The sequence below is a fragment of the Akebia trifoliata genome, chromosome 10 (assembly GCF_017979445.1).
Source record: "Akebia trifoliata isolate Shusen 1 chromosome 10, ASM1797944v1, whole genome shotgun sequence".
NCBI lineage: Eukaryota > Viridiplantae > Streptophyta > Magnoliopsida > Ranunculales > Lardizabalaceae > Akebia > Akebia trifoliata.
In genome coordinates, this window is record NC_141384.1 from 3,942,044 (window position 1) to 3,950,602 (window position 8,559).

An 8,559-nucleotide genomic window follows, 5' to 3' on the forward strand; every position below is an offset into this window, starting at 1 on the left:
CACCTTTCCTATCCCTTGACATGGACCCCTTTACTTAGATCTTAGGTAAATAAATATTCCTTATCCGTTCGAGAGTCACTACAAATAAAAATGATTTTTTAAAACAATCTTTCAGGTACCTATTCACACCATATTATAAAAAAGAATGGTAGTGACTCCAAATCCAAGTAGAGATTGGATTTTTAATGAAAAATCTATGTTTACAACTAGGTTCCCATCAATCGTATTAAATAAAGATCTTAGATCTCTAGCTTTCATCTAAAAAGAACTCAAATATGGAAGGACAGTGATAGTGTGTGTGTCCAAATTGGGAATCGAGATTTTTTTGTCCATGGGAATTTAATTACCATTAAGAAAAAGATGTCATATTTCTTCAAATTTGAATACTAATGATGTTTGAAGTAATTGGCAATTAACTAAAAATTAGTGAAGCAGAATGAAAAGAAATTGATTTAGGTACAACTTTGGAGCTTGAGAAACTAAACAAAACTTAATTTCATTATTGTGGAGGGAAAATCGCAATAACTAGTCAACTCCTAGGAAGATACCAACATGTATAAGGGCTAAAACTTGGGCGGGCAAAACTCGACCCCGTTGAGTTGAACTCGACCTTGGGTGATGTCTAGGCATAGTTAGCTTGGGTTCGACCTAGGGTTCGAGAAAAAAAAAATGTCGTCCCAAATCGGGTTGGGCACAGTCATAGGTATTGCCTAACTTGATTTTCCTGAACTCAAATTTTATATGATTATAATTTAAAAATATTTCTTACCTTGGATTCTTTCACACTCATAATACATATTTCAATACATTTGCTTTTGTTTATCTATATATCAAACTAATGTATGGATATTTTCATTAGATAAATAATTGCTTTGTTTTAAGTGTAATTCTATAATGTCATGCAAATATTACAACTTTAAATGTTTTTTTTTTAATTATAATTATTAATAAAAATTAATTATTTTAGTTAATTTTAGTATTTTTCTATGTATATAAGCTTTAGAAACACATTTTTAGGAAAAATAATTTTGAATTTTAAATTTTTACATGCCACTTATCTTTATATAAACCTGTACCAATACTAGATTACCTAGGCATTAATGAGGAAAGAATTAACCCAACTAATCCAACTTAGCTAGGTTTCATGTTGAGCATTTTATGCTCGAGGTCAGGTTGGGCCAGGGCGTTGGTTGGTGTTTGTATACATATAGAGGGAAAACTGGCAATAGCCTATCATACCCCAAGATACCTGATATATGAAGGTCAACAATATTATAAGAGCAATACTAGCTTGACAAACTTTGTAAAAGTTCAAATCTTACTATGGGTTGTTACGCCCACATGGATCATCATATTGTCAATCCAACAATAGAGCCCTGTAGATTTTAATAAAAAACTCAAATTAAAACAGTCTTTATTAGGCTTGATCCAATGTTTTGAAAATGAATGGATACCTTAGCTGAAACTCTCAAATTTAAAATTAAAATTCAACGGTTAAAAATAATTTTGAATTTTAATTTTTTTTCAAAATTCTATCCTCTCTACATCTCTGTAATCTGAATCTATTTGGATTTTATCTGTGTTTGTTTAAATATTTTTAAAGGGTACAATGGTTGAGGTTTTTTTTTTTAATGAAGAGTCCCAACTTTTGATTTTTCATAAATGGACATATTTTGTTCCATGAATGACTAATCCTTTTGCTTAAAATACTAACTTATGCTTCAATATCTTATCTTGCTTAAAATCCTTTTGCAAAACTTATGTTCATGGTTAAGTATACCAAATTATTTCAATTATATACATGCTCGTAGAAACCCAAATAAATGTTTATTGTAAATGCTATTATAATGTGGGTTATAGTACATTGGAAACATACATGCATGTCGGGGTTCAACATAGGTACACGAGGTTTCCAAATTTAGAATTTAAATTAAAGGGTGAAAATAAATCTTTTTTTTTTTTTAATTTATTTTTTCAAATTTCTTAGAATTTTATTGTGTATAGCATTGTAACATTAGATTTGGACGCCAAAAATAAATCTTTACTTACGTCAATGCAGAATTTTATTGTGAATTTTTTCAAATGCAACATTCCCCTTTTCAATCTTAGCAAAGGATTAAAAGCAACCATGGATTTTCTTAGAATTTCGTATCACGAGGAAAAGCATCTATGATGTAAGGCTGGATAAGACTCTAGAGGGCAAATAACCTTCCCCACAAATCACCTCTCGTTATCGAGTTTCACGTGTCTAACGTGGAGGCCTGCACATAACCGTAGATGCACCACTTATATCTCGATGAAAGGCATCTACAGTTATGTGTCCGGGAATTGCAATAAATAAGTCAAGTTAATTGTTTGATATTTCTACAGTACATCTCTCGTATCACGAGGAAAGCATCTATGGTTCTCTCTTCACAAGACTATGACAGCATCCTTGCGTAAGGCTGGATGAGATAATTAATAGGACAAATCTTACGTAGTTGCAAATAAATTAGTCAACATTTTACGAGATGAATCACCTTTTCTCGTCCCAGAACCTGCAGTATGTGAACACTAATTTGAAAAAAGTGATATATCTTCAACAATTTTACAAAGTGATATAACCTTAAACGTAGCTCGAGTGTACTAATAAAAAAAACTTTGACCAGCCGACTTAATTATTAACATTTTTGTGAAAATAAAAGATAAATATTTTTATTTATTAAAATTTATTTATAAATTTAATATAATTTTATTTTACTCATTTTATTAGACTTACTAATATTTCAGTTGAATCTAAATAATTTTTTAATTATTTAAAATTATTTATATTTTTAAATAAATTTAATATACATAGATCAAATTAATTTGATGATGATGATAATTATACGCTTCTCCATCATCATCATTTATGTGTGTTAAAAATCACTAGTTTTGAAAAGAGAAAATAAGGATTCTTTTTTTCATTATTATCTAGGAGATGACCATAGTCAAATAAACACTTTCTTTAAATCTCAACTTTCATCGAAAGGGTAGTTATTATATTTTCACTTCAAAAATTCATTTTAAACTAATATTTTATAAAATAAATACTAAAGAATTCATATTTTAAAATAATAATAAATAAATAAAAACTATTTGCAACATGGTTTCAAAAAAATAGGTCTTTGGGATAATTGACCTTTAAGGTTTCCTTGTAAATATCCCTAACTTTGGGACAATAACTTCATAGTTAAGTTAAGTCTTTTATATATATATATATATATATATATATATATATATATATATATATATATATATATATATATATATTATATATATATATATATAGTTTTCAATCATTTAAATCATCAATTCAAATCATCTAGTTTGTTTATTCATATGGTTGAAATTGACCTTTGATCCAATCATGGAGATTGACCTTTCACAATCGTCCTAGTCCAATCATAACAAACATATTTTAATCAAAAATTCAAAAACTCATTTAACTAGATTGAATTTCTCATGTTCTAGATTGAGATTTTCAAAATATTGTTCAAGTGATCTCAATTGTCAATCGATACTTGTTGAAGATGATTGACTGGGAATATCTAACTCGTTTAACAATAATACTGAGACGATTTGAGGTCTCGGACAAGATTTGAAGCCATGCTATATGTAATTAATTATAAAATAAGACAGATTAGAATATGCTTAATCATAATATATAATATTAAATATGTAATACCATGTTTGATATTACCTCTATAACTTTCCAATTATTTATGTCAAAATACTTAATTAAGAATAACTTTTGTAATAGAGCTTCTCAACAACATAAATCCATGTGGTAGTACTAATGATAAAAGTACTTAAGTTTGTATTTTGATAGGAAGTGGTGAAGATGTGTATTGAACTAAAGATTTGTAGCATTTGATACATTTCAAAATCATTTTACACAATTCATCGAAGGCTAGTTAAGATTATAAGGTGGGATAGGGTGTGCTCCCCTGGTCCAGGTCCTGACTTCAAATCTCTTTATACCTTTCCACAATTCTATAGTGCTGGTATGTGAGGCTTGCTAGTGCAAAAAAATAAATAAATCATTTTACACAATAATAAGAGAAATTTGTGGAGGGAGATTAGCACATTGACAATTCAACACCAGAGTCCTCTAGATTTCATTGGAAAACTTGGATTAAAAAGAAATAATAATAATTAAAATAAAAAAAAATTGGAGGGTTTTATTTAAGACTTTGAAAATGGACAGCTACCTAACTTCCATACTCTCAAATTTAAAATTATAATTCAACGGTCAAAGATAATAATTAAAAAAAAAAAAAACAAAGTACATAGAATTGTCTCCTCTACAACCCTATCGCATCAGATCGTGTTTGGATGCCACAAGATTAGTTCAACAACCCGTCACAGTGTCACACCCGGCAATACCTTTATTTGTCATACCAGCATTTTCCCAAGTTGTCAAACGGGTGATATTTTTTTGATCTCTTCTTTAATGGATCTTAAAATGACCTCGCCTTGATTTTTTTTAATTCTCCAAAAAACACTTAAGGCCGAACTTGAAGGTGATACCTGGTTTGGAGAAGGAAAATTCAACGACTTTTGATTACTGATTGAAAGATGGGCATATAGGTCCTTTATCTTTAGTTTAAGATAGAAGACCGAAGTCAAGAAGGCAATGTCATCATATATCATATCTACGCCAAAACGCCTACATGTCCCATGACTTCGGTCGTATCTAATTTATTAATGCAAAATGACTTATACGCTCTCATCTTTTAACCTGAAGCTGAAAGCCCTCTGATTTCTCTTCTCAAATATCATCTTAAACCTCTTGGTTAAAAAATAAATTAGCTTATTTTTCAACCTTAAAGCTAGATTATTTTATTCTTCAAACTTAAAGAATAAGATAGGATTTTTGAAGTAAAATATGAAGATATTTTTTGATAGAAAATTCTGCATTTTCCTATAAGGGATCAAAACGAGATAAAAGACGAGGTAGTGAAGATGAGATTAAATAGATTAAATTTAAGAGTTGTGCTAGAGTGAGTGAGTGATTGTACGTGCAGGACACTACATTATACATTGTACTAACGTGGTGGTGTGCACATAACCATAGAATTTTTCACTTGTATCTCGAGAAAAAGCATCTATGGTTTCGTGCTCACCTTCAAGTCATCACAATGTCTAATGGAGTGTCTTGCATAGTCACTTCAACATTTTCTTAAATTTACTTTACTATAGAGACTGAAAAGCTTAAAGATAGATTAATTTTAGATAGAAAAATTAAGAATTTTTTTTACTTCAAAATGGATATGAGGGTTTTTAAATTATTTTTTATTACCTTAGAAAAAAGAAGAACAATGTCAAAGTGAACATAACATGAATTTAAAAACATGTTATCTCAAATATTCACTCAAATGTAGAGGAGACTCTCAATCATCTAAAAAGTTGAGTGGTAGGTAAGGAGGCATATCATCAATTTGAAAATAAAGAGGTATTTCAAATCTTAACTTGAATATAGGGTTTGTTTGAAAAACCCAAAATGATTATATGTCCACATGTTTAAGGCATCGTTGGCTGATTGATTAAGCATCTTTTGACTAATATTCGATAGTTGTCTTTTTGGACACGTATTTTTTATATGTTTGTTCATTGTGTTATTCTAGTCAAGTAAATGTAACATAATAAGTTAAAACTTTACTACAATAATTACATCTAACTTTTTCTATTTTAATTTTATCTGGATTTAAAAAATCTATTAATGTAAAATATTGTCCTGCCTTGGATCAAAAAATTTTCTATATTTTTTGGGAGATTGAGAATAGAGGATTCAGGCTTATAGTACATTTACTAGAATGAGCACAACAAACATGATAATGAATTATTATCATAGTGTTACTTTAAAGCTAATCCTTTTCTTTCTTGTTTCTCTATTTTCTTTAATTGTCTTTGTTGAGATAGGGGATAAAAAGAGGCTGATATGCAAGCCTTTCAAACTTAATTACTCAAAAGGACAATGGCATAGCATTTCAGGTCTTGGTGAATCCTATAATCTATGCTTCAATTCAAAGCTTTTACATGTATAGTGCCATTATCATTTTTCTTGACTTGGAGATGGTGAAAATTTTGGAGGTACCATGAATGACTAATCGTTTTGCTTAAAATCCTAGGCCCTGTTTGTTTGCAACGTAAACTGTCACAAACACAAAATTTTGTGTTTGCAAAATTTTATGTTTACTAAAATTTACATAGTTTTGTTATTGGAGTGCCTGATTTTGTTCAATAGAAAATTTTACGTTTGCTTAATTATCACGTAAACATAAAATAAAATAAAATAAAAAACTGAAAAAAAAAATTATTTTTCTTTTTAAAATCTTAGTTAAAGTTAAATAAAAAAGGATAAATACTTACATATTACTTTAAAACAAATCAAAAAATTATAGACAAAACATTTTCATACAGATCATACAATGTTATTCTCTTTAAACCAGGATTATAATAGAAATTCAATTTTTTTTTAATCACCTACAATTTACCTTCAACATCTACTACATGATACCAACTTTCACTTGCTAATTTTCCATTTTGGAAAGAAACCCCATTGTGCCAAACATGTCAATATTAGCATTGATAGTGCATAAATGTAACTTGCCCCAAACTCATTTTAATACCCTACATCTAATGAAAAACATTATTTTTAAATTTATAAAAAATAAATATAAATTAACGCAAGACTATTATCCTAAAATTATTACTTTTATTTAAAAAATAAATATAAATTAATGAGATAGGATTCTATCTCTCGTTTTTTTATATTTTTAAAAAAATATCAATATTTAAAAAATCATTTTTTTTTTTGTTTTGCAATTTTAAAATATAAATAAAAACTAACTCCAAGTAGGATTCTATCTCACGATTTTTTATTTAAATAATAATTATATTAACGTTGGGTAATGTTTAAGAAGTTGGGAAAAGTCAAAGAGAAAAAGAAATTTAAGAAGTTAGAGAGAGAGAGAGAGAGGAAAGTTAACATAATGTAAATTTTTGTGGAGGTATTTTCTCCGCAATACTTTACGGAGATTTCGTTGTAATTTTAATTAAGCTTTGTGTTGCTTTACGGTGGAGTCCACTAGAATTTTAGCATCCAAGCACCCACATCCCGCAAACAAACGTAAATATTTTTGTTTGCGTTTGTTTACGGTGCAAACAAACAGGGCCCTAATAATGTATGCTTCAATATCTTGTCTTGCTTAAAATCCTTTTGCAAAACTTATGTTCATAGTTAAGTATACCAAATTACTTCAATTATACATGCTTGTAGGAACCCAAATAAATGTTTATTGTAAATGCTATTATAATGTGGGTTATGTTACATTGGAAACATACATGCATGTCGAGGTCGAACATAGGTACAAGAGGTTTCCATTAGGACTCCTTTGAGAAACTCAAAATGATGGCACCTCCATACACACATTACATACTTCTTGCAATACCATTTTAAAAGAATTTTTTTTTTTATAAATAAAATAAAATTCTTTTTAAGCTTGATCCAAGGTGTTGAAAATGGATGACTACGAACTTTCAAATTTAAAATTAAAATTAAAGGGTAAAAATAAATCTTTTTTTTTTAATTTATTTTTTCAAAATTCTTAGAATTTTATTGTGTATAGTATTATGGCATTAGATCATGTTTTTAGATGTCAAAAATAAACTTTACTTACCTCAATGCAAAGCTTCCCCATTGGTTGACCTCTCAAGTCTTCTTTTAAAATAAAAACAAAAACATTTCCCTCTTTAATATCCGACAAATTATTGTGGATTTCCATTTTCAATCTTAGATGAGGACTGAAAGCAACTGTGGATCACCTCTTGTTATCGAGTTTTGGTGGCATGTTACTTCTATTTTGACGTTTCTAACTTGGGGGCGTGCACATAGCCGTAGATGCAAACTTAGAGGTTAATGAAACACATTTACGGTTACGTGCCCACCTCGACGTCAGAAATGTGAGGATTGCAATGATCAGTCAAACTTTTGATGGAGTGAAATGTTGAATTTTTGTAGAGTTTCACCTGTCGTGTCAAGAAGAAAAGCGTCTACGGTTCTCTCTTCACTAGACTATGAATGACATTATCTCGCATCCTTACATGGTGTGGATGACACTCTTAATAGGCCAAATCATTAGTCAACTTTTTACGCGACGAATGTCTGCCGAGTAGCACGTTCTCTCCTGCCAGAAGCATGAGCAGACAAATTTTAAAGATCTTTTTATGTAAAATATCAGAAAAACAGTTTCAACAACATTACAAAGTGGTTTAATCTAAAAATACGTGAAATCAATTAAAAATTTTGAACAAATTATTTGATTATTAACATTTTTGTGAAAATAAAAAATAAATATTTTTATTTATTAAAATTTATTTATAAATTTAATATAATTTTATTTTACTCATTTAAGTAGACTTACTAATATTTTAATTGAATCAATTTGATGAACATTAATTTTAAAATAATATTTTAATTATTTATATTTTTAAATAAGTCTAATATATATAGATCAAATTAATTTGATGATGATG